General features: G+C 38.8%; 1 protein-coding gene across 4 annotated transcripts in view; it reads right to left on the bottom strand.

Moving 5' to 3' along the window:
- Positions 1 to 26,504, bottom strand: part of Kctd16 (potassium channel tetramerisation domain containing 16) — a 290,954-nt gene that overhangs the window by 39,618 nt on the left and 224,832 nt on the right. The window lies entirely within an intron of this gene.

Here is a 26,504-nt window from a genome sequence, read left to right as displayed (position 1 = left end):
ACGTGTGTACATGTGTATGTGCGTGTGCATGTACACATGTATGTGTGCAAGCTCATGTCTGTAACAATGATAAGTGAAGATGAAGTCATGAACTTGAAAGGGGGATAGAAATGATGTAAATATAGTATTCAAGTATGGACACCTCAAAAATTTTTAAATAAAGAGATTTCCAAGCACAAACTCTTTTTCTTTTATTTCTTATATGTTATAGTTTTCAGTGTAGAAGGCTTTTTACTGTCTTGATAAATATATTTAATATTATTACATCTTGAAAAGAGATCACTTCTATTGACTTAGAGGGATATTCTCTAAGTAGACTTGCTAAATGTACATGTATATGAGAATCATAAAAAAAAAAACAAAACAAAACAGAAAACTAAGGTGACTTACAGCCACTGGCAGTTCTGTTATAGAAGTAACTATTTTTATTCATTTTATATGAATGCTTCAGAGGCTATACCATCGTTCTTTATCTGTAAAGATAGCTCTCTAGCTTTCATGTCAACAGATTCCTGGAGTTTCACTGGTTGTACCAAAGTTCATCTTATTTCAAACCAGGATGGGTTGCTTAGTGTCTGTTGGGACCTAATGTGATGCAATAAAAGCCATTAGATAAAAGTGGTTTCTCATTTTTCCTAAGAGTAGAAGCATTAAGAAAAGGAGATTTGATTAAGAGAATATGGAGGCAAATCAAAATCTTTAATCCAGGGCTTAGCCTTTCGAATCATGATTTAATCTATAACAAGCAGACTCCTTAGACCTGTCATTTAAAAAATATGCTTGCTCTTGTCTCTGATGCTGCTTGAATGCAGCTGCTGATAAGAATCCTCTTCCCACAATACCTGAGCTAGCGTAAGCATATTTTAAAGTGGCAGGTCTAATTTTCAACTCCAGCCTCAATGTTATGAATATAAATCTTCAGCTAGAGAAGCAAAGATCCTGTGGGGTCCTGGTCAGTGATTCATTCCTCTCAATAGTCAGTTCAGAAGCCCAGGAGAGAGAGAGCTGAGCCTCCCCTCCAAGCAGGGATGTGCTCGCCCACATGGATGTTAGGGCTCTACAGGGCTTCAATGTAGAAAAACGGAATTTACATTCACCATCCATTGGTCATTATTTTTGTCATATGTTAGAAGCAGATACTTATAATGATGTTTATAACTGTTTCTTATAAGCTGCATGATAATTATCATGTGGATAGTCATTTGGGAAGAAAGGAGTCTATCTAAGCAGAACGAATAATATATACAAATGAACAACATTTAGGTATTAAAAGAAGTATTAAGTTGAGGTACAAATTACTTATGGACATTGGAAATTATCATTTGAAGTGACTGGATTGGACCTGTCTAGCTTCATAATTCCTCAATACTCACGAAGACTCTCGGCTCTAAACATGGACCCACTTTAAATAACTACTATGACCCTAGTACAAACTGGAGAAGTCCAGAAACTCTAGGCCAAAATTGAAACTAGAAACATAGCCAGGACATCTCAGAAAGCAAGTACCATGGTTTTAGATAGTATAGTAAAAGAATAGAAGGGGCAAATCTGTGGAATTAGAAAAATAATTCTCTACTCCAGTTCATTTTAGAAATTTAGAAAAGACACTAATGTATCTCAATATAGGTTAAATAAGAGAATACAAATCTCCATACAAATATATTGCAATGAAATAGAACTAGAATGATAGCTTTCAACATTAATTTATGCCAAAATAATATATACATAGAGAGGATAAAACAACTACCCAGTGTTTCAAATCAAGTTCAAATACACTAGCAATGCCACAAAACAGGGAATAACACGCTGAAATTAGAAAGACAAAGCAGGGGCTGGAGAGATGGCTCAGCGGTTAAGAGCACTGACTACTCTTCTGAAGGTCCTGAGTTCAAATCCCAGCAACCACATGGTGGCTCACAACCATCCATAACAAGATTTGGTGCCCTCTTCTGGAGTGTCTCAAGACAGTTACAGTGTACTTTCATAAAATAAATAAATAAATCTTTAAAAAAAAAAAAAAAGAAAGAAAGACAAAGCATTTGGGTGGTGGCGTTAGAAAAGCATTATAAAGGAAAAAATAAATACTGTAAGAAATGAAGACTAAACTACCAGAAATACAAATGTGTATGAACACAGTTGAGACTGTCTCAGATGGAAAAGACAGAAAGAAGCATTTTTTTAATAATGAAAGAGAGTATAAATTGTTTAATTTTAGTTCTAACTCTGTCATAGAGTCTCATTTTGGAGGTGTATGAGTACAAACTAATATATTTAATAGTGAAAGTATAAAATCCAGTGTGAAGCCCTACTGCTTCCATTGGGAATATAGATTCTCACGGTGTGGAAGTTTGTTGAGTTGTATATTCTATAGGTCTGGTTCATTTCAGGGTGTGAATTTTTTCAATTTTCAATGTCTATCGCAATATTTAAAAAATTTAAATAAAGGATAAAAGAATCTAAGTAGCAAATATTGAAAATATTTTTGAACATCAATAAAGTCAATGAAACTTGTAGGCAATGGGCGTTCCTTAAAAAAAAAAATTGAAGACTGCAAACTGGTGCAGCCACTGTGGAAAACAGTATGGAACACTCCCGAGAAGCTAAAAGTTGATCTCCTGTATGGTAGAGCTATCTCCTTCTATGGCCGTGGGGGATTTGAAGCACGGGGGCTGTCATGGTAATGACTCACCAGTGGGAATCTAGAGAGCTGGGTGGAGAGATTGTGGAGTTCAGAGTCAGAATCTCCAGGGTATAAAAACAGGTCGGCCATTGCCCACCAGTGCATGGCTGGCCAGGCTGCCAGGGCAGAGGCACAAGCGCAGGAATATACCGTTTTTGGTTTTTTTAATATATATTTCCTGCAACACTTTATGACTTCTTACTATTCTTACTATATTCTAAATACCTACCCTTATATCTGATAAATTACTTCTCCAGTGAAATGAGCCAATTCAAGCCAGATTAGAATATAGAAAGGCGGGTTTATTGGGAAGCTGCTCCTGAGCGAGTTCATTGGTCCCAAAGAACAAGGCCGGGGAAGTTACCATGGAGAGGACAGGGAGGAAAGGGAAGAGAAAGAGAGAACGCACCTGAAGAGAGCAGGAGAGAAGAAGGTCAGGAAGAGACCGAAATATCTGGCTTCTATAGGGAAAAGCTCTGGGGGACGGGCAGCCCAAGCTCTGGGCTGGTAAATTCAAGGTAGAGGGAAGGATATGCTATCTAGAGACTGAGGGATGTTGGGAGAACCTGGAGGCCAAGTCTGCTTTAGTACGTCAAATATGCACCTCAGCCCCTTTTCCTGGGTCTGCAATGCAATAATATTTACAGACACATTTAATTCCTGTCCTTTATCACAATGCTTCTCTTTGTAGCATACAGAGACCATTACAGAAATCTAAAATACAGAAAACAACTGACCGTGGGCCCCCAGCTCCAAGTGACATGTCTACAGCACACTTTCTACTCCTAAAGCTCAGGAAACTAAAAGGCCACCTTAATGCTACCCCAAATACTAAAATAATAATAGAAACAAAAGCTAAGACATGCTTTAAAACAATAACAAAATGCAAGGCACATCCAAATCTCTGTCAGTAATTCTGAATAGAGTAAATAATGCAATCAAAATGTCAGAAATTTGAAATTGAACATAAAGCCAGTAATAGATAAGTGTTGTGTATGGCTTACAAATTACTAAGACATAAATACAAATAGTAAAATCCATATAAACACCGAAGGACAGATGGTCAATAAACATGGCCAAGTGTACAATGTTGTTATTCTTTAGAGAAAATTAAATCAATACCATATTGAGATATTATTTCATACTAACTAGAATGACTAGGTTATCAAAAAAAAAAAAAGGTAAAAGGTAAAAAGATACCAAGTGTAGCTAGCAGCACACACTGCAGCCATAGGGCTTGGGGAAATCGAGGTAATGGTATCTTAAACTCTAGTCCAGTTTTATAGTGAACATGGTCTCAAAAATACAAGCAAAAATGTCTCATAAAAGTATTGGTGAGGATGTGGATAAGTTCATAGCCTCATATTAAAGACGAAAAAGCAGTGGTATCACCATCTTGGAAAGCTGGAAGATACTCAAAAACAGTTTTGAACACACACATACACACACACACACACACACACACACACACACACACACACACACAAACCCTAGTTAATACCAAAGAAAACTCAAAATGTATGTTCACTTAAGTGTCACACAAATGTCTATAATAATATTATCCCACATGGTCTACAGGGTATAAACAACTAAAATATCCATCAAATACTAAACAAAAGAACAAAATATGATTATGTAATGGAATGGTATCTATAGTTTGAAAATTAAGAATCTTTTGATATATGCTTCAACACAGATCAACCTTAAACATTTCATAAGTGAGATAAATTGGTTACTGAAGGCCATAAATGGCATGATTTCATTTATGTGAAATATCCAAAATGAGCAAATCTGTATAAATGAAATTAATGATTTCCTAGTGGTAAACCATAGGTGTGGAGGGCTTGAAGTAACATAAGAGTTGATGTAGAGCTTTTATCTGGTGTGATAAAATGCTCCAAAAATCAGCAGCACTAGCTACAGAACCATGAAAATACAACTTCAACTGTCTTTGTACACTTCAAATTACTGCCTCATATGATGTGTGAAATATATCTCAATAAAAAGATAAAAAATGCGATAAAATAAAATGGCAAGAAATGATGCAACCATTTCTCAGTGAACTAATCCAATATGGGTATCAAACATTAATGGTTGTCAGTCACTAAAAAATACCAACCAGATGTTCTTCTAACAAAGCAGCCTGAGAATTGACTCTGAGTCAGATTCAGTCTTTGAGCCCAGCTGTCACTGTAAGGAAAATATCAAGGAGATAGAAGCATTCTTAATTGTACCATGCATTTGCAATCAGCCTCATGTGAGGAATGTGGTTTAGATTGTGTATTTTCATTATTTATTTCCTTTTTGGAATAAGGACTGAACCCAGTGGTCCACGCATTTACTCTACAGTTGAGAATGCCCAACCCAACTACCATTTTCATATGTGTGTGTGTGTGTGTGAGAGAGAGGGGGGGGGAGAGAGAGAGAGAGAGAGATGCTTGCATACATGTTAGTTCGAGTATGCACCTATGCTTCCAGGTATGCATTTGGAATGCATGTGTATGTGTGAATTTGCATAAGAAAGCCAGAGATTTATGTACACCATCTTTCTCAACTTTTGGCTACAAAATAGTTTTTAGGATCATACTTTATTGTTTTAATTATACATATACGTATGGTGAGAGTGATATGCACACAGAATGAAGGTGACTGTGAAAGCTAGAAGTGGGTATGTGGTTCCCCTAGAGTGGGAGTTATATAGGTAGTTGTCAGCTACTTGACCTGGGTGCTGAAAATTGAACCCAGGTCCACCTAAGGAGCAGTATATATGGAATCATAGCCAAGCCATCTCTCCAGCCCCCAGGTCCTTACATTACTTTTTTAATCTTTCAGTGAACATGGACTTTACTGGTTGTCTAGGTTGACTGGCCAGCATGCTTTAAGGATCTGCTTGCCTCTACCCTCTCAGCATGGGGATTGGAAGTGTGTGCTGCCATGTGCAGCTGTTGAAAGGCAAAAACACTGATTCTTTACTTTTTAAAGATTTTTTACATATTTGATGCATATAAGTATCTGTCTTCAGACACACCAGAAGAGGGCATCAGATCCCATTGCAAATGGTTGTGAGCCACCATGTGGTTGCTGAGAATTAAACTCAAGACCTCTAGAAGAGCAAAGGTGCTCTTAACTGATGAGCCATCTCTCCAGGCCCCCAAATCTCTGGTTCTTACAGCTGTGCAATAAAAACTTTCCTATTGAGTTATCTCCCTGATACCCAGCTTACATTTTCACCAATAAAATTTAAAACAAAATGATAGAAAGATAACTACTTGAATGTATAAATGACCCATTTAATATAAACATTGACGTAGTAGTGATTTGTAAGGAAAACAAATGGGTTGTTTCTTCTTTTAATGTTCGTATTCATGCTTTAAATAAATTTCATACAAGATACCTGGAATCTCACTCATATTCCCTTCCCACAATTCCTACCAGATCCACTCCCAATTCCCTATCAACTTTGTGTTCTCTCTCTCTCTCTCTCTCTTTCTCTCTCTCTCCCACCCCTGTCATATTTGAGCTGCCTAAAAACTCTTGGGTGTGTGACTATGCCCTAGATCATGTTTTAACTCGAGGAGTCACACTATTAAAGAAAACGGACTCTCCTTCTCCTAGGTATCTATACTCAACAGGTCCTTAGCTGGGAATGTGAGCTCATGCTTACCGCCCCTCTTCATGCTGGAATTTTATGGTTTAAACTTGTGCAGACTTTGTGTACACTGTCCAATCTTCTGTGAGTTTGTGTTCAAGCACTCTGTTGTGCCCTCCAAACACTGTTTTCTCTGTAGTCAACCACCACCTCTGGCTCTTAGTGTTTCTACCCTCTCCTTATTGAGGGTCCTGAGTTTCAAGGGTAGAAGTGTGATACAGACCTTCCGTTTAGAGTTAAACTCTGCTGGACTCTTATTCTCACCACATTCCCCAGTTATGGCTGCATTTCAAATCATATACCAGATACCTTGTATGTACAATGGCCAGTGATTAGCACAGAGATGGAGACAAGACTCAAGTTAGAATAGCAGGCAGAGAAGAGCTAAGTCCACCTTTTACTACCATGCATGAAATGGAGCAATGTTGTATACTGTTGCTGCTACCATGAAGTGAGAATGTGCCTTAAACTGGTGTCCACACACCAGAAAACAGCAGAGATGCACATACAGAATCCATAAATAGTGGTAGTTCCATTTTAGATCCTGAACATTGCCAAACCTGAAGATAGACAATATTCTTTGACTTCTCCAGCTGTGTATGAGCCACTGATTTAAGTCCTCTTTTTAAAGAAAAGACTAAAAAGGCTTTGTGGCAATTTGATTTATAGCAATTGAAAATGAAAGCAATAAGTGGGGGGTTGAAGAGAAGTATTGATGCTTATAGACTACTAGTCTTCAGAAGTTAGTCTAGTCCAGCACTGCAAACAGAAACTGAGTGTAAGCGATATCCATAATTGAAAATGTTGTCATCGCCATTCTGGAAAAGTAAGAAATGGGTTAAATTGTTTAAGTTAAGTTTAATTAAAACATAAACACACAGAGGCTGAAGAAGTAGCTTAGTAGAGAGGAGTGCTTGCTGCACACACAGAAGTACCAGAGATTGGAACCTAGTACTACAGAAAAAAAATAAATAAATATGGAAAGGGCATGCTTTCATGTGCTGATAATACCAGCATCATAGGGAGAGGGGTCAAGAGGATTGATTGTTGGAGCTTCCTGGCTACTAGGCTAGCTCCAAATTTAGTAAGAATTCCTGTCTTGAAAGAATAAAATAGAGAGCAATAGAGCAGAGCATAGGACATTTTCCTCTGACTTCCATGTGTGCAAACACCATAAAGAGAGTAAAGGAGAACCAGAAGTTTCATACATAAATTAACCTATTATCTATAAAATAATCACAATGCATATAAATTCATTAATATGATTATTATAATACTTCAGTTTCATTCTTTTTATATGAATTCTTTGAAAAGACTATGCATTTTAAATATATTTCATTTGGACTTGTCTTGTTTGTAGGGAACAACAGCCACTTGGGGCTTGTAGCTATTATGTTAAACAATAAGGCTTGAGCCTTCTGGTTGGTCCCCACATATACTATGTTTTCCCTTTAATTTCTACCTGATCCTCATTGTCTTTCCTATCACTCTAAGAGCATCAGATACCCCATGGGTCAGATGTCCATACCCACATTTTCTAAGTAAGGATAGAACATAATGGTGAAAACTAGCTTTTCACATTTGCTTGAAAGACTCACAAGAAAAATTCTCAGATACAGAACTTGTACCACAACTCAGTTTTGAAATGTAAGAGGGAACACTTGTATTTTTTATGCTTGTCTATCCAGCCTTACCTTCTGCCTTTCTGGGAAAACTGAAGAAACAATTTTTGAACTTTTACGTCAAATATTGATCTAAGACTCTGTCACACATCAATTCATTCAGGTCCTCAAAACTACTGATCTAAGAATTTTGACCACCCATTTCTCAGATGTATTAAGTCGTGGGGTTTGACCTGAATGCATCTGGACCCTTAATTCAGACTAGTCACCACTGCACCATGCCTCCCTTTCAGTCTTGTTGAAGGCAGCCTTATGCCTCTTGTGGCACAGGCCAAATGAGATAAGGACTGTGTTCTCACTGCCCGCTGACAGACGATGCAGGATGTGCAAGAATATTTAGGAACCAGATGCTTCTCCTACAGAACTAGCTATTAAATCCACTTGTTGCCACATTAAATCAGCCTGCTCAGAGTGCAATGATTATCCTAGCTCACGGGATATAAACTTCAGTCCAACAAACGGGAAGTAAAAAGGTGGTACTTGCATTGGTCACATTGCCACCACAGGTCACCTAAGGGAAGTCGCAGAAGGGGTCAATGAGGAGCTAGACCTATAAATTTTGTGAATATATACCTACTTATACAGTGGTTTTTTTTTGTCCTTTTGGTGTATGGATGGCTAAACATGATGTATTAAGGTATGGTGGAGAGATGGACCCACAACCACTATGATGGTAGCATCAGGCTGAAGAACTAAATATAAATTAACAACGAAGATGGAATCACTTCCACTGATATTGGCAAAAGTTTTAGGAAAATCAAATTCTCAAATATCACTAAGAGCACTATAAACAAATTCAGCTTCTGTCAAAGAAAACTGGCAAATTGGCAATACTTAACAAAAAATTAACATATGGCTGCTTTGTCCTAGTACACTCATTTTTTTTTTTTTTTGCTACTTATATGGGTGTATGAGAAAGGGTATTTACTGAAGAATTTTTGTGATATTTAAAAATAGCAACAGGGTCTAATAGCACATGCTTTTGTTCCCAACACTCAGTAACCAGAGGCAAGTTGGGAACAAGGCTGGCCCGATCTACAAGCAAGATCCAGACCACCCAGAGCTACACAGTGAGACCCTGCCTCAAAGATAGATAGATAGATAGATAGATAGATAGATAGATAGATAGATAGATAGATAGATACATACATACATACATACATACATACATACATACATACATACATACACATAGGTAGATTGATGAGCAAGCACTCAGAATCTGAACTAACAATTACAATATTTTCTCATATTAGAACATAAGATACACTTGAAAAGTAGTAGATGAAAGTTTCATATAGATAGGCATGAAGTAACATTCATGATAACTTGGCATTGAAAAAGTAAGTACTGGGATAATATGGTAGGTTAGAATGATTTGTAAATAGCTAGCTATACAGATAGAAAACTGACCTTGAATGACATAACTACAAGTATTTACACATATCAATTCATCTAATTACTACAAAAATCTATGAAGGGAAATTTATTATTATCTTTGATTTATAGAGAACTAAATGAAGAAAACAGGTAAAATACTTCAATCAAGCATATTTTTTTCCTAGATAGAACAAAGAACATGAGTCGAAATTTTTTCATTCTGACAGTTCCACATAATTTTTCTTCAGGGAAACATCATGTTTTGTGGAACAAAAATATTATTATTTTTTCTAAATGTGTGAAACTAGTGACCTACACATTCTTTACAGTTTCCTTGGCCCCCTCTTCAGCCTAGTTCTCAGCTATCTTCTATACAGGTTTATACTCCCACGTGAAATAAAAAGCTCTTGCTCTTCTTTCCCCTGAGAGGTGTTCTGCAACCTAATGGCCTTCACCAGTACAAAATATGTGCTACTATGCAGATTAAAGTTCCTCTTGTTCAACTGCATCTCATGATAGCACAACTGTATCTGTATTATATTAGAAACATGGACCAGTGTTCATGTGAACCATCACGAAGTGACAAAGTAACCAGTGCTACAATCCAACTGTGTAACTCCACATTTCTTATTACACCAATATTCAAGTCATTTCCACTAGAACCTAAGAGTCAGCTTTGGATAATTGTTTTGAAACACCACTAGGTTTGTCCAGCGGCAATCAGTCCTTCCCTCATACCATGCCATAATTGCCCAGTCAGAGACTGAAATACATATTTTATAAAAATTGATTTAAAACATGGGTGTGAGTAAGATGAAGCCTGTGGCCAGTGAGGTTCAATTTACCTTCCTTCTCAGCTTTTAAGAAGATTACAAATCCACAACAGCCATGGTATTCCAGGAGTTTCATACCCCTTCTTATTTAAGGTCTGACTTAATATTCTAATGCTTGTGAATACTATGATCTCTCTCTGTGGAACATAATTAATTCAGCTATTAATTCTTGCATGAAACCTAAGCATATGCAAATGCACTTCAGATTTAAAAAAAAAAAAAAAGAAGAAGAAGAAGAAAAGTCAAGATCACCCAGAAGTGGTCACCCAGAAAGGCAAATATTCTACGAATAAGCCTATTCGTTAAGTTTAGTTATGTGCAAACAAGACCCATTTCATCATCCCTGAGCTAAGCTGACTGACACAGGTTTGTAATCACCAACTCAGCAGACTGGCTCAGTGGATAGTTTTGTTTCATCAGTGAATGCAATTAGTGGTCACTGTGCTGCTGGGAGCAGGGTAACCATGTGCAGGTTAGCAGAGCTGAGAGTTCTGTCTCTGGTAAAGTTGTTCTGTGGCAAGAACCAGTTTCTTTGTTCCCTCCGGCCAGCAGACTCAGTTAATGATAATGGGACACAGAGGGCAACTGCTCCTGCTGACAGACTCTTAACTGACAGAAGCCATGATCTGAAAAGCCTGATGGCAGTGCCTAATGACACAGTGGTTTTCCGAAGCAAAAAGGTATGATATATTATTTATAGACAGAGAGGCTAAGCCTTGAAGAGTACAACTACCAGCATCCTTACAGACATGTTAGCCCTATGAGTTCTGCAAGAAGAAATAAAAAGATATTATCAGCAGATGCAGGAAGAGCTTAGGGCAGCTTGGGGAACTAGGAGAGTGAAGGCAACTTAGAAGTTTATACTTACAAATTTAAAAATACAGCCATACTTCTCTCTTTTTTTTTTCCCGTGCTGTGAGGTATACCCAGGATCACTGACCTATATTCCCAGGCATTTTAAATTTTTGTTTTGAAACAAGTTGACCTGGAACCTAGATCCCCCTGTCTCAGCCTCCAGAGAAGCTAAGATTAAGACATGAGTCACCATACCTCATTGGCTTTTAAACATCAGTAAGTGGTACTGATGAAGGCAGACAGCCAGTGGTCTAAGAACTTAGCTAGGAGTGTTTTATTTAGCTGACACAATTTTAAAATAAAGATGAGCTAACTCTTGTTGAAAACAAGACCCAATAACGTTTGAGGGCTGGTGAGACGAGATGGTTCAGCTGGCAAAGGTGGGGTTACCACAGAGCTTTGTGATCTGAGCTCCATTGCCAAACTTCATGTGGTAGAAGGGAAACAAAACAAAACTAACAAACAAAATCCTGATTCTAACTCATTGTCTTATAATATCCATATACACATTTATACCCCACCAATAATAAATAAATAGATAGATAGATAGATAGATAGATAGATAGATAGATAGATAGATAGACAGACAGATAGATAAATAAAGTAATAAGTTTTAATTTAAAATATAAACATTATAAACCACTTTTAAAAATTAAGTGTTGGGTATTGCTGATAATTGCTTTTCTTCTTTCATAGCTTCCACGCCTATGAAAGGTAGCCATTAAGGATGAAGCTTCCAAGTCAGTACCATCTTGGTTTCTCCATGTCCTGTGACTTGAGTATGTAGCACCTTCAGCATTAGAGACTTACCATCAAATTCTGGAGTGTAACCAAGAATAGAGGCCATTGCCAATGACTTTTGCAGGTTATTTGCTATGTTATATAGGACCTCAATTTCCCGCAACTCCTAAAGAGGGAACCCATTCCTGGCATCGGTGACCATGTGCGTGTTTCCTGAGGTGCACAGGGGATTGTGAAAACATCTTTCAATGTGGAACCAACGTTGGTGCAACTTTGACACTGCCATTCAGTGTTGTTGTCTTACTCTAAAAATCCATCTTTTCATAAGTGAAATAGAAGTAAGTATGCCAGTGGCATGTGTCTATTGTGCTGACTGTGACTATTAAAAAAAATGTATGCATATGTAAGCATTAGCCAGCATGTAATAAGAACATACAAAGTGTTACAGATAAAGGCTGTGAAAATTCAAGAATCTTTAGACCTAAAGGGAATGAAAGAAGAGTTTTATCAGTGCCCTGGTTTTTCTCTTCCAAAATATTCTCTTTCTCTCCCCTCTTTCCGTCTCTCCCCCCTTCTCTCTGCATGCATTACACATTTTATATGTGTATTTATATTATGGCTTGACTATGTAATACTCCCACAGTGTCACAAATTGAAGGCTTGCACCTACATGGTGATGGTATTTTGGAAGGTACTGACAACTAACTATAGGAGACTAACTTTAGGGCTATCTGTGGAAATTAGGCCACTGTGTGTGTCCTTAAGGGTCTTGTTTTTCTCTGACCTTTTTGTCTGTCTCTTCTATTTCTGGCTGCCCCATTCCTTTGGGATGGTTCTACTTTACCACAGACCTCAAAGCAATGGCACCAACAGGCCACAGATGTGCATGTCTGAAATCATCAGCCAAAATGTAAGTTGTTTCTTGGTAGCTTTGTCAAATTAACATAAAACTAACACAGCTTATATAATATGGGCCTCCATTTATTCTTTGAACCCAATATATGAGTCTGCTCTAGTATATTATAAAATAATGTATATCTGGAAGTGTGGTTTTTTTCCTAGATGTATCCTTTTACTAAGTCCTGATATCTTATGCTGGCTATGCAAGGGTGTTGGTTGGTTGGTTGGTTGATTGGTTGGTTGGTTGGTTGGTTGGTAGGGTTTTTTTAAAGGTTGGGTAAGTCAGTTTCTAGTTCTCCTGGTGATGGTAACTAACTGGAACTGTGAATAATATGATTTTTCACCTATGAAATGGGCATGAGAGAGGATGGAGAAGCAGGCAGTGGTTAAGAACACTTGCTGCAGCCAATAACCAGCCCAAATTATCCTATATACAAGCATCAATCCCTAATACTGTTAATGATACTCTGTTATGCTTGCAGACAGGACTCTAGCATGGCTGTCCTCTGAGAGGCCCCACCCAACAACTAACACAGACAGAGACATACAACCATAACCAAACAGTAGATGGATGGATCTTGGGAACTCTTATGGAAGAATAGGAAAAAGGGCTCTAAAGATAGGAACTCCACAGAAGACCAACAGAATCAACTAACCTGGACCCTTGGGGCTCTCAGAGACTGGACCCCAAAGAACATATATGGGCTGGACTTAGGCCTCCTTGAATATATGTAACAGATGTGCTGCTTGGTCTTCATGTGGGTCCTAAACAACTGGATTAAGGGCTATCCCAAAAACTGGTGCCTGCATGTGGAATATGTTCTAGCTCATCTGCCTTGTCTGGCCTCAGTGGAAGAGCAAGAGTCTAGCCTCGTAGAGACTTGATATGCCAGAGTGGGGAATACCCAGGGTTCCCCATCTTCTCAGAGGAGAACGGGAGGGGGCCTGGGGAAAAGATTGAGGGGGGATTAGCCAGGAGGGGGCAGTGAGCAGGATATAAAATGAATTAGTAAAAGAATAAATAAATTAAAAAAAACAACTCTGTGAATCTGAAAAAAAAAACACTAGCTGCTCTTCTAGATTATATTCCCAGCCCCTAAATTACCAGCATCCTCACAGTGCCTCACAACATTCTATAACTCCAGATAAAGGGAATCTATCACCCCTCTATAGCATCCACAAGTATTACACACATGTGATAAACATATATACAAGCAGGCAAAGACATATACATATACACATACACATATATACATATACACATATATACATATTTAAATTTTTTAAAGTTACCAAAGGCAGACTTACTCAGCATGTGTCTATGTAACACTTGCCAATGTTCCCAGCATTAAAAGGAGGCAAACACTGGGTGACTCCATTTATATTACTATGGACTGATTTGAAAACCATTTGACTCAAACTAAAAAGAAAAAGAGAGAGATGGCAGTTCTATCGCTTTTAAAATGAAACCAGAGTAATTCCAAACATTGATAAAATGGCATTAAGTGACCTAAATGTACGTATTACAAAATAGCATGCATTTGAAAGGTACATTTGAATAATAAAAAATAATGAAAAATCAAATCATGTCTTTCACTTTTGCTGAATTACAGAACACATGTAGCTCCTTTTACTATATTAGAAAATGGGCAACTTAAAATGATCAGCATATTGGAAAAAAAAGCATTATAGAGAAAGTTTAGCTGCAATTCCTAAGACATATGGTGTGGTGTTAACATTTTCCATAACTCTACATATATCGGTGTACAGTGCTCTTCAAGATGTTTCAAAGCACAGCCAATTTTTCTTGAATTCATTCAAGGAAGATCACTTCATGTTTTTGAGCACACATATCAAGTAGCCATTTTGAACATGACTGTATTAGAATCAAAAAGCTGGGTCTGATCTTTGTCTTAGCAGCAGACCATCTAATGCAATGCTTTCCAACATGCAGTCCTGATGCCGCCTCCATCAATGCAATGCTTTTTAAGGTGCACTCCTGAGGCTGCCTGTATCTGAATCATCAAGTTTAAAGGTTTGTATTTCCTTGCTCACCTCACAGACTCAGAGACTTTCAGACCTGGCAATCTGCATTTACAGATAGGCAGGGCAATTTGTGTGCACCTCAAAATCTGGATCTACTCATCCAAGATAATCAGTTAAATACAATTCCATTAGTAAAGAATTCACTTACAAATCTTCAATTGTATACTAGAATATTAATGTATCCCGAGCATCACAGACCTTGCTCAGGGAGCCATTCATCCAAACACCTTGGTGTATTTATGAATAAATAAAAGCAGGGATTTTCATCTCTACAAAGCAACAGACTATTTCACTCTACCACTGTCATCTTAAGTAAAATAACCAATTAGTCATTTAAGAAATAAAAACCCCTCAATGGTTTTCTTTCTTGGATGTTGTTTGTTTATTCAAGCATGTTCCTTAGCTTTGACAGATCTTTTATTTAATATGTAATAATATTTTCTAACTGCTCAATTCATAACTAGAAGTGTATAATCATACCAAACAAAATAATATTAAACTAAATATCAGGGGTGCTCAATTTGGAGTCCTAGATCCCCTCTAGGAATTTCTCCTTGGAAGAAGTATTTGGTCTTACTAGGAATTATGAAACTCTTCAAATGTTTTTTTTAAAGATTTATTTATTTATTATATGTAAGTACACTGTAGCTGTCTTCAGACACTCCAGAAGAGGGCATCAGATCTTGTTACAGATGGTTGTGAGCCACCATGTGGTTGCTGGGATTTGAACTCCGGACCTTAGGAAGAGCAGTCGGGTGCTCTTACCCACTGAGCCATCTCACCAGCCCCTCTTCAAATGTTTTACAGAACATGAGATGTTTATGTTCATTAGAGTAGAGAGGTGTAGCTATTAGTACATTCTCAAGGAAATCAGTGCCACATACAGTTACATACTACTATGAAGTGAAAAACTAGGAGAGGAGTGATAAATGTCATTACTCCAGGGATGGCACCAGTTAAAATTGAGCAAGTGTCTTGGTTACAGAGAAGGAGAACTAGACCAGTTTCCTCAGACATCCCCTGGGAAGTTTTCTTGTGAGGCATATGGAAAACTCTTGGCAACTCATTTCCCAATAAATCATAAATGGCAGGTGATGGCTAAAGATATTACCTGTGTTGATGCTATATCTTTGCCCCCAAAACATTCCCTTTCTGCTGCCAATGGGTCAGAATTGGTACATGGGATACAATAACTGTCCATCCTGGATGCAGTTCAATCTCTTGGTGCTAGCTAATGATAGGACATGTAAGACCTCAAAAGGTGACATAACTTAGAGGGAGTCCTCCCACTGTCTGGCCTCAACCTATCCTCTCTTCATCATTCTATCCCTGGGTATTTTCTGCTATCTTAGTTTGATAATGACTCTCACTCCAAATTTCACATGTTTACTTTAAACGACAGTGCTGGTTATATCTATGGGATAAAACAGATTAGTACCTGGAAAGTAATCAATTTACGAAGATATAGCAGAAAATAGAACCTCTGATGTTGCCGAATTCCTTTGTGAAGAGACTGGTGAGGCCATGCAGGACTGAGCCCAGGGACACAGCTGAACTTCCATATTTTAGGTTGTATCTGCCACCCTTCTCCTATGGCTGCAATTGTGTTCATCTTATAGCTTCATGAGATAGTTATCCTCCAAGTTTCTGTCTGCTCTCTCCTTATCTCTCTTCTTTCTCTTTACCATTCCTACTTGCTTTCTTCTTAAATAGTCATCTTCACTTTTTGCCTTGACGACTGCATTAAGTGTTTTTGAAGCTTGCCTCCCTTTGCTCCTTTCTGATGAGTCCATCTTTCCTGTTGCCACCACCTTCATTTCCAGCCAACAGAACTTAGATTCTTTGATCTCCCAGCATGGAGTGAAGACCAACAATTCTCCAGTCATCCTCCAGTTCCTCAGTGCCTAGGTAGGGCTTCTGAGGCAACCAACATCATTGACTGAGAAACTACTGGGTTCTAAGCCTCTCCAGTGGGCAGAGGTGCCTTTGTTTTACAACAGAATCCTACTCACAGAAGATTCTCAACTTGTGTGGTCAGTCACCCACACTGTTTAAATATATCCAAAAGTGAACTAGGGAATTCTGTCTTCCAAAAACAGAGCCCCACTACAGCCCACCTCAGAATCAGATATAGGAGTGGTAGACCCACAGATGCATTTCTATGTCACGTTACCTGAAGTCTTTGTCTCACTTGGAGCAGTGGAAGGGCAGTTCAGAGAATAACCAAACCTGACTAAAGAATGGATAAGAGCAGGTGGAAGGCCAGAGACCATGTAAGGAGCAGCTTCTTGCTAGAAGACATACTCATGTGAGGACAAGGAGGTCCAAGCAAAGTCCAGGCTGTTGTCTCAACAGTGGGAGGGCATCTCCCCTACATGCTTGTGCTAGTGAATGGACAGCATATAGAATAAGTAGAGTGTCTTTTACAGTCCAGTATGGGTAAGGCCCATAAACTCTTCTGGCAAAAATTGTCACTCATAATCTGGGCACAGGTAGGACTTCTCACTTGTGTGTGTAAACTAATGATGGAGTAGGTACTTGTACTGAGAAAATAGGTCTAACACTGGTCATGGGAAGAGGCCCCTCTCCAGTATGTAGTGCCTAGAGCTGGACAAGAGGGAAAGGTGCTCCAAGCTGGGGCCTAATTTCAGTTTATCTTGGCCTGCCTTTATTACCCTAACATCCTATGATTGACAGATTTTTTAAAAAACCCTTTGAAGTGTTAATAGACACTTGATTTCCACAAATCACATGAGAATGCTGCCAGTTAGCACCCAAAGCCTATAGCAGAGGTATCCCCATTTTGTTATAACTTACTCAGTGTACCCACAAATGTAGTTGAAAACTCTCATGACCTATGGTTTTCTTTGTTCCATTATTACAACATTGCCACCTCAGTGGAATATGGAATTTAAGAACAAAAAATCTATGTTCCCAAGCCATAGCCACTTGGCTCAAAAGTTAAACACCTCTTCTTTTATTTTTTTTATTTCTTTGGAGGGAAAAACTGTTGATAACTCTGTCTCAGTTCCTGACATGATGTGTGTGCCTCTATCAGGGTGCATCCTCCCTGACTTGCTCATCTTTGGACTCCTTGTTCTAGTTTTCTTCATTGGTTGCTCAAGGAAAACTGATCTACTCTGTTATTTCCAACTTGAAGATTTAAGGCAAGAGCTTCTTTCTGACTAGAGACATGCCATTCCCTTGGTAACCATTTATAAAGATTTCCCCACCCTGCCACCAGCAAAGAGTGTGTTCATGACAAGTTCTGATCCATCACAAGTATGCTCCTCTATGCTGCATGATGGGATAGAGGGAAATATGTGACTCCAGCTGAGTAAAATTCTTCCCAGGATTGTTAAAGTTGAGTGATCAAAGAAAACTTTGTATTTTGGGGTAATTTAAATAAAATAACCTGAGTTTGTTACTTAAGGTTGCCATTGTCATTGCTCAGGTGAGTGCATCCTACAGTCAGAGAGAATGAAAAATGCTCGGACACATAACTGAGATGTTGTGTCTGTCCTAAAAACTACACCAGTATCCTTTTAGAAAGGTCTGTCCTTTGCTTAAGTTTATTGAAGATGGATTTCTGGTATCAAACATCTTGACGAATACTTTCATAAGTCCTTGTCCCAAACTAGTGTTCAATAAAGATTTACTGAAGGCTTTTTCTTCTGAGTCACTCTGTTGCTTTTTCCACATCATTGCCTTCTTAGATTTTTTTTAACCTTCCTTCTTGCCTAGCTCCTGCCACTTCTTTTCCATTTCCTCCCCTGCAAGCAGCATTTTTACTTCAGTGTGCAGGAGATCATTTTATCCATACCATAAGTGGCAAGTAGTGAGCCGTTAGAATGCAAAGCCCTAAGACATTTTAGTAAAACACGAAATCTTACTCTTGTCAAGCCAGGTTGGTTAAGAATCAAAGTTATGGAATGGAGTAAAATGCTTTCTATTCAACTTTAAGATACACTAAACAATCACTTAGGAAAAGGCATTTGCTACTCACAAATTTTTTCCTGATATTGACTCCTCCTAACACAGCTTTCCTGTTTTGTTTTGTTTTTTTTTTCTTTTTTTTTCTCAATTTTACAAGCATCCAAGAGGATTGATCCCTTTGGGCGTCAGCCTCTGATAATCATCATTATCACTACTCTTGTATTGTATTTCAAAAGTGGAATACCTACAATATTGAAAAGAACATTGTATTTACATAGTATATAAAGGCCCTTGATATTTAGAGACAAGATAGTTCTTATAGAATAACAGTTTGATTTTAGTCATTCACTCATGCAAACATGGTTCCTAGAACACCCTACCAAACCTGCACAAAAATTAAAAGTCTTATTATGGATGAGCAAGCAGGATCTAATTGGTGTTTTAATAAGCATGTTCTGACTTGGAAATCTATCTAGATTTATCAACAGAAAATCCCTCTGTCTAAATCAAATTACCAAGTTATGCTATAAAAACAATGACAAATGTCTTATAATTGGCTCATATGTGAGTACTGGCACCAGGAAGACAAACAGGATGTCAACATCCAGAATTGTCTCCAAGATGCCAAGTTGAACACTGGCAACACTGAAAGGTGGGTGACCACTGATTTACTCTTTACAAATGATGCAGAGTCAGAATATGAAATATTTCAAAGTCTACCTTGGGAATACATACCTGAAATACAGAGCTTTGGGGAATCGTTCTTCCATGAGAAATTAGATTTGTAAAATCTCAGACTTGTGCCATCTTTCTTTGAGCTATCTTTTACCTTGATGAGTGAAATCTAAGATATGGGTTCTCAGAGATAACCTCATCAGAATCACCTTGGAAGCACCCACAGTGTACTCCTTACCAATTAAATTATGGACATGTTACTAGGAATGAGCATTCTTAAAACTTCACTCACACTGATGATTTGAACACACAGACACATGAGTTGACAGTAATCTAAGAAGTAGCTGTTTTCTGAGCTTCTCTAGTAATTGACTAGATTAGGTCCATGAAGGCATATAATTACATGAGTCAGAAAGGAAAAGGAGGTATCATTTCAGGGCTTGGGTACTGAAAAGATAACATAATGGTAAGGGCTGTAGAGCACAAGGGAATAGCATCTATCCCTTTTTCTCTAGCAAGTAGGGGTGCAGAGAGGTAAGAAAGTAGCCATGAAGACACAGATGCCTAGTGAATTCCACTCTTGCTAGCTGCCATGATATCATGTGAATCTAAACACAGCACTTCAAGGCATTCACTATCCTTATTCAAACCACCAATTTCTCCTATACGTCGTCAGGAAGTCACTTCTAACTTCTTTCCCACAAAACTTCTTATATACTCAAGCTGGTCAGCTGATATTTTCAGTGATTCTGTTTCTTAGAACCTGAAGCCATCCTACCACCAAGTGTATTCAGCTACAAGATTCAGCTTCATGACCACTAACCTCATTATAAATTACACAGAAGGGTACTCTAGGAAGAGGGGTATATTAATGAGAGTTCTCTAGAGTCACAGAGCTTATGGGATGTCTCTACATATTTAGGGAAATTATTGAAATGATTTGTAATTTGCAGTTCAAGAGCCCAACAATGGGCAGCTGTGGATGGGAAGTTCAGAAATCTAACAGTTACTCAGTCCTATGAGGCTAAGTGTTTTAGCTGGTCTTCTATATAAGCTGTAGGTTCCAATAAATGTACTGGCAAGTAAGTGCAAGCAAAATGAAGCACAAAAACTTACCTTTTCCATTGTCCTTACATTAGGCCTCCAGAAGAAGGTATGGCCCAGATTAAAGGTGTGTGCTACCCCATCTGTATTTGGACCTTTCTCTGTCTCAGCCTGGCCTTGAACTCAGAGATCTGCTTGCTCCTGTCTCCTAAGATTAAAATCATATGCCACCTTGCCTGGCCCTAAGCTTTTCATGGTCACTATGCTTCAAGATCTAGATTACAGATATGCCCTCCATTTCTGAAATGTAGTTTATTCCAGATATAGGCAAGTTAACAGCCAGGACCAAAGTATGTAGAGGTTATCTCTCCAAGAGAGAAGGTCTAACTTAGGACAAAGAGTAAACAGTAGCCAGTCCTATCTGAGCCTAGAGGACTAAGGCCTTTTGAATTGTTCTAAGTGATCAGGAAAGCCACTGGAAGGTCTTGCCATACTGATTTAGTAAGATACTGAAGCAGGGGTGCCAATTCACCCACCTGTATATCTTAGAACATAAATAACTCTATCAGTGGCTGCAATGTATCACCAGCAGATCACATGTACTTCTGGACACTATGTTTTGCTGGCCACAATGATGTTTCCCAGTGCAACAAGTCCTAGAGCAGGGTTGAGAATAGTAGCAAGTGTTAAAAACGCTAACTTTGAGACTTGCTTATGTCCTTCCATCACTTGCCCAGAAGCCTCCATGCTACAGTCACAGGCTCCTGGTTCTGGAACACAGCTTTCCATACCTCATTCCTCTCTCATCAGTTCTTTAGTGAGTCCCATCATTTCCCAGAATGCATTCTGCCTGGGAATAGGCTAGTCTCTGGTTTCTTACTGTCAGCCTCATAAACATTCTGTGAGACAACTCCTAGCTGGAGAGGCTGCCTGTGCAGTATATGATGGTTAATGATGTCATAGCAACTAAATCATGTCCACACATTTCAACTACCCCTCCTTGGAAGACAGCAGAGGAGGAAAGAGTACCCTGGTGAGAACCACTGGTCTAGACAGAGGAAGCATTCTCTCCTGTTTCCATGTTTACCACATGTATTATATCTGGTTACTCCTGAATTTCCACACTGCAGACCATCCTACTCAAAGAAGCCAGAAATCATGCTACTGGCTTTCTCCATTGCAGTAAAAGCCCAACTTGAGTAGACATGGCTTTACATGATTGCATTCCTTTTATTTTCCTGCCCACCACACCCTCTTGCAGACCAATATGTTCTAGCAAAACTGCCCTTCTTTCTGTTCCTCCGACAACACTGTGTCTTTTCAAACTTCTGGACTTTGCATAACGCATTATCTTTTGCAATATATATCCTCTTTCATTGGTCATCTCAGGTGACCAAATATGACAGTTTACAGGTTTGGCTGACTGCTTTGTTGATTGCTTGCATTTTACTCTCTCTGTCATGCAAATGGCTAAAGAAAAGAAAAAGTCAACCAAATTCTGTATGCGTTCACTGAACACTTGAAGGACTACTGGATAAGGTTACTTCATTCTCCACATATCTCAAGTACACGTTTATACTGATTATTGTGATCCGCTGTCTTCTCTTCACAGTGCTTTATCATTCCCATATCACATTATATATTCCTTTATCATTTTTATTTCTTCATTTTATATGGCAACAGATTAGTGTATAGAATGTCATGGTCCATGTAAGAACTCCTCTACTGTTGACTATTGGATTACTTAATATTGCCTATCAAATACATCCCTTTATCTTTCCTTCTGTAGGAAAAGGGAGATGGGACAAATGGACTTCTGATATTATTCAGTGGTAGCCTGTTTATCAGACAGATATGCAGATCAAACTCACAGGGCTGTACTCGATGGAGACAGAGTTGGAATGGATCTGTACCAAGCAATAAGAATAGCTAGCACTTGCTGGAAATGTTCAGTACAGCATGTTTTAATTTTTTCCCCCACAGAAGAGCACGAATTTCCCCACCTGTTGATCTGATTAAAACTAAAAACTTGGCTGTTCTAACCTTCAAGCTGCCTAAGTAAGTGGCAAGATGAACACAAGGCATAGTGCTCTGACTCCCAAACCAACTTACAAGGACATAAAGACATGCAGATGGGAGTCAACAGCTCAGATAGTCTGCCCCTGGCTTCTCTTTCACAAACACTGGATTACAGCCTTGATGATTATCAGTTACACTGAGCTAATGGCAAACTCAGGACATTAAATGCTAAGCATCCCAGGGTTTAGCCAGGCAATTTATGTATAGTATCATACAGTCTTTGCTTTATCACTCTAAAAAGGAGACTTTAGATGGCATTTAAGAGTCAGAGTAGATAATCAGCCACCAAAGCCAGACACTATTGCATATGCCAGAAAGATTTTGCTGAAGGGACCCTGGTATAGCTGTCTCGTATGAGGCTATGCCAGTGTCTGGCAATTACAGAAGTGATTGCTCACAGTCATCTATAAGATGGAACACAGGACCCCCAATGGAGAAGCTAGAGAAAGTACCCAAGGAGCTGAAGAGGTCTGCAACCCTATAGGTGGAACAACAATATGAACTAACCAGTACCCCCAGAGCGCGTGTCTCTAGCTGCATATGTAGCAGAAGATGGCCTAGTTGCCCATCCCTGGGAAGAGAGACCCCTTGGTATTGCAAACTTTATATGCCCCAGTACAGGGGAATGCCAGGGCCAAGAAGTGGGAATGGGTAGGCAGGGGAGCAGGAAGGAGGGAGGGTATAGGGAATTTTCGGGATAGCATTTGAAATGTATATAGAGAAAATATCTAATGAAATAAAAACAAAGAAAGAAATTTAAAAAAAAAAAAAGAGTCAGAGTAGATGAGGGGCATTGGTTGAAATTCTTCTGAGGACTTCTTCCAGACTTTTTTATTAAAGTTCGACCATGTGTGTGGACAAGTATTTTTACAACCAGGGTTTGTATAGTTAACTTAATATTCCAGGCCTGTCCTGCCTTTAAGTGTATTTTAAAGGTAACTGCATGATTTCCCACCTGGGGACAAGGGACTGAGGTACATATTTTACATATTAAAGCAGATATGAGCAAAGTGAGTTCTCCTAGAATCCATCATCCCATACCTGGCATACCCTGTCCTCAACCCTGAACTTTCTGGCCCAGGGGCTGAGCTGCCCTTCCTCCAGAGCATCCTCCCTATATAATCCAGGGATTTTGTTCTCTCTCCCCTCTCTCTTCTTCTCTCTCTGTATGCACACCCATTCCCTCTTTCTCTCCTCCACCCATCCCTATGGCAACTCCCCTGGCCTCTATCCTTTGGTCCAGTGAACTTGCCCAAGAACAGTTTCCTAATAAACCTGCCTTTAATATAATCTAATCTGGGTGGGGCGGTGGTGGTGCACACCTTTGATCCCAGCACTTGGGAAGCAGAGGCAGGTGGATTTCTGGGTTCGAGGCCAGCCTGGTCTACAAAGTGAGTTTCAGGACAGCCAGGGCTATACAGAGAAACCCTGTCTCGAAATACAAAATCTGGCTTGAATAGGCTCATTTCACTGGCAGAGAAATAACCTATCAGAAACCACCATCCCTCAGTGCCTATGTCCGTGGCCATGCCCAAGCAAGGTATGTAGCTATGCACTGAACTGTAGTCCTGAATTTGTGGGGTTCCTTTCTCTCTCTTCTCTCTGTTCCACTCTTTCACCTATACCTCTGAAAAGAATTCCTTCAGCGCAGGCTCCACTTACGAATCCCCTGGTATTTAGGCCTAATCCACGGAGCCAGGGAAAATACTGACAGCATACCATTCTATCTTGTTTCAGGCTCAGAGCACATAGGAAATAACTCTCCTTACTCCTCTATGCAATGCATACCAATATCATAAGTCAGTTCATGCAAATAGGTGCAGAACTGGCTCCCCAGACAGGCAAATGCATGCACACAGCACAACTGTCAGTACAGATTTGGGCCCATGGATCAGCCTCTTCATGAGACCATAAATCATCCCTTTGCAGGAAGAAATGAGCTTGGAAACTCATTTGATTAAGGTCCTAGATACTTTTCTCTTGGGGAGATAAAGGAAGTAGGCTTTTGAGAACTTGAGGAAACAGCTACATTAAATTGAAGTTATAGGTAAAATAACTCCATGTATATTCTGAGCAACATTTTCCAATTAAAAATAAGCAGTTAAGACATGCCTATGCTTGCCCTGTGGCCTGCCTTACCACAGCTGGGGGAAAGGTCCTGAGAAATCAAAATAACAAAAGGAAGATTCCAAGCCCTGGAGTGGAGAGAGAAGAAGCAGAGAGATGCTCCTGGATGCTGATACAGAAAGAAACCAGAGCAGATTACTCTAATCTGCTTTCCTCTGACCACATTGCTGTCATGGGTTTTGAGATGACTTATATCTAGTGTGAAATTCACATTCAGAGGGCAATCTGATGAGACCATGAAAGGTTATCTCAGAGTGCTAGGCATCCATTACTGTTGTGTTTCTTCCATATTCTCCAAGAATGTCACACTCCAGAATACAGAACAGCAGTGAGAAACAGGCATTTTCTCCCCTTTAATTTTAACAAGTTTCAAATAAAGGTTTGGGTGACATATATACATCTGTATGTGTCTATCTGGCTCTTAAACCAAAAACACCCTCAAATGAAAATTACAGATGATTCTACTTGCTAAGAACACCCAAATATTGGGTTCTCAGTTAGTTGAGAAAACAACAGTTTTGGGTCTGGTGAGCTTGGTTTCCTTTGGTCTGGGTTATGAACATATGTACAAATGTGTTGTGGATTTGGCTTCCTGCCTCTTGATGCTGTTTCCAGAGACTTGTTTCCAAAACAGTTTCAAGGATAGCTGTTGATTCCCAATGGACTCAGTTCATCCAGTCTTTCAGACAGATCCAGTCAGAACTTTAGTCCTGAGCCTTCTAAGCAGAGACTAGAGAACAGATGCTAAAGCTACCCTTCTGAAACCTAACCATTTTCCCCACATTTCCTACACTTCTCCACCCCTTAGAAAAATAATAATTCATTGCTTCAACTCAGCAGGAAGAAGGCATGGAGAGTCCTCATCCCAATTCCTTGGGTTTGAGTGGCTGGTTATGGTTATTTTATAAACTATAGATAAGTTATCCTTTTAAGGGAAAAATTGGAAATGGTCATAATTTTGAATAGGGAGGAAATATGGATAGATTACTAAATTTATTCTTAATCAAAACATTATATAGCCATAATCTTACAATGGTAGAATTCTTTATAACTGATATAAAATTGAAGTTATAGCTTCTTACATCAGTACAGAATTTAATTAATATAGATTTAAGGTTTTCATTGGTATAAGGATTTTTACTGATACAAAATTTGAAATTATTATTGTTACTCTTAGATATGCAACTTATATAAGAATACAAGGCTTAGACCCTGTCTTTCTAATTGCTGCTATTACAAACTGTTCAGGATGATTAAGAAATGCAAGTTAAGGGCCAGATAGTAAAACTCATGGTTATATTAAATTCTGAATTAATTATAATAAAATGCTTTCAATATTACTCATGTAGAAATAGAGTAGTCAAGGTTTAGCAGTTCAGATATATCTTATGTACATAGATAGTCTTCAAAAGCATCAGAAATCCACAGAATATGACATTATGTCATTTCTTTATTAAAAGAAATTTTGTCTAAGAGACATGTCTGCTCCTGAAAGTGCTCCCTTCATGGTTCAAAGAAGATATTGAACATCATAACCTCCATATAGAGTTGTTCCAGTTGTGGCAAGGTAATCACTGGGGGAGAATCGCTGTAAGTCATCGACAGATAAAAATACTGTTCAGGAAAAGACACACGATGCAGGATAGTCAACAGCTTAGTTCTGCCAAGACAGGGTAAGCTAGGTAAGCTAGTCCTTCATACTTCCTGCTTCACTTAAGGTCTGCCACATGTTTCTGGGCAGAAGGTTGAAGGCAGATGCTCTAATGTTTTATGGAATTGGGGATTATCCAGGTAATCAGCTGTCTCATAATCAAACTTAAGTTGTTTAGCATTGAGGAAGAAGATGTAGATGTGAAGGGATGGTTTTCAGATGGTAA

This window comes from Mus musculus, chromosome 18 (genome assembly GCF_000001635.26).
Source record: "Mus musculus strain C57BL/6J chromosome 18, GRCm38.p6 C57BL/6J".
NCBI lineage: Eukaryota > Metazoa > Chordata > Mammalia > Rodentia > Muridae > Mus > Mus musculus.
This window is presented reverse-complemented; position numbering and strand designations above follow the sequence as displayed.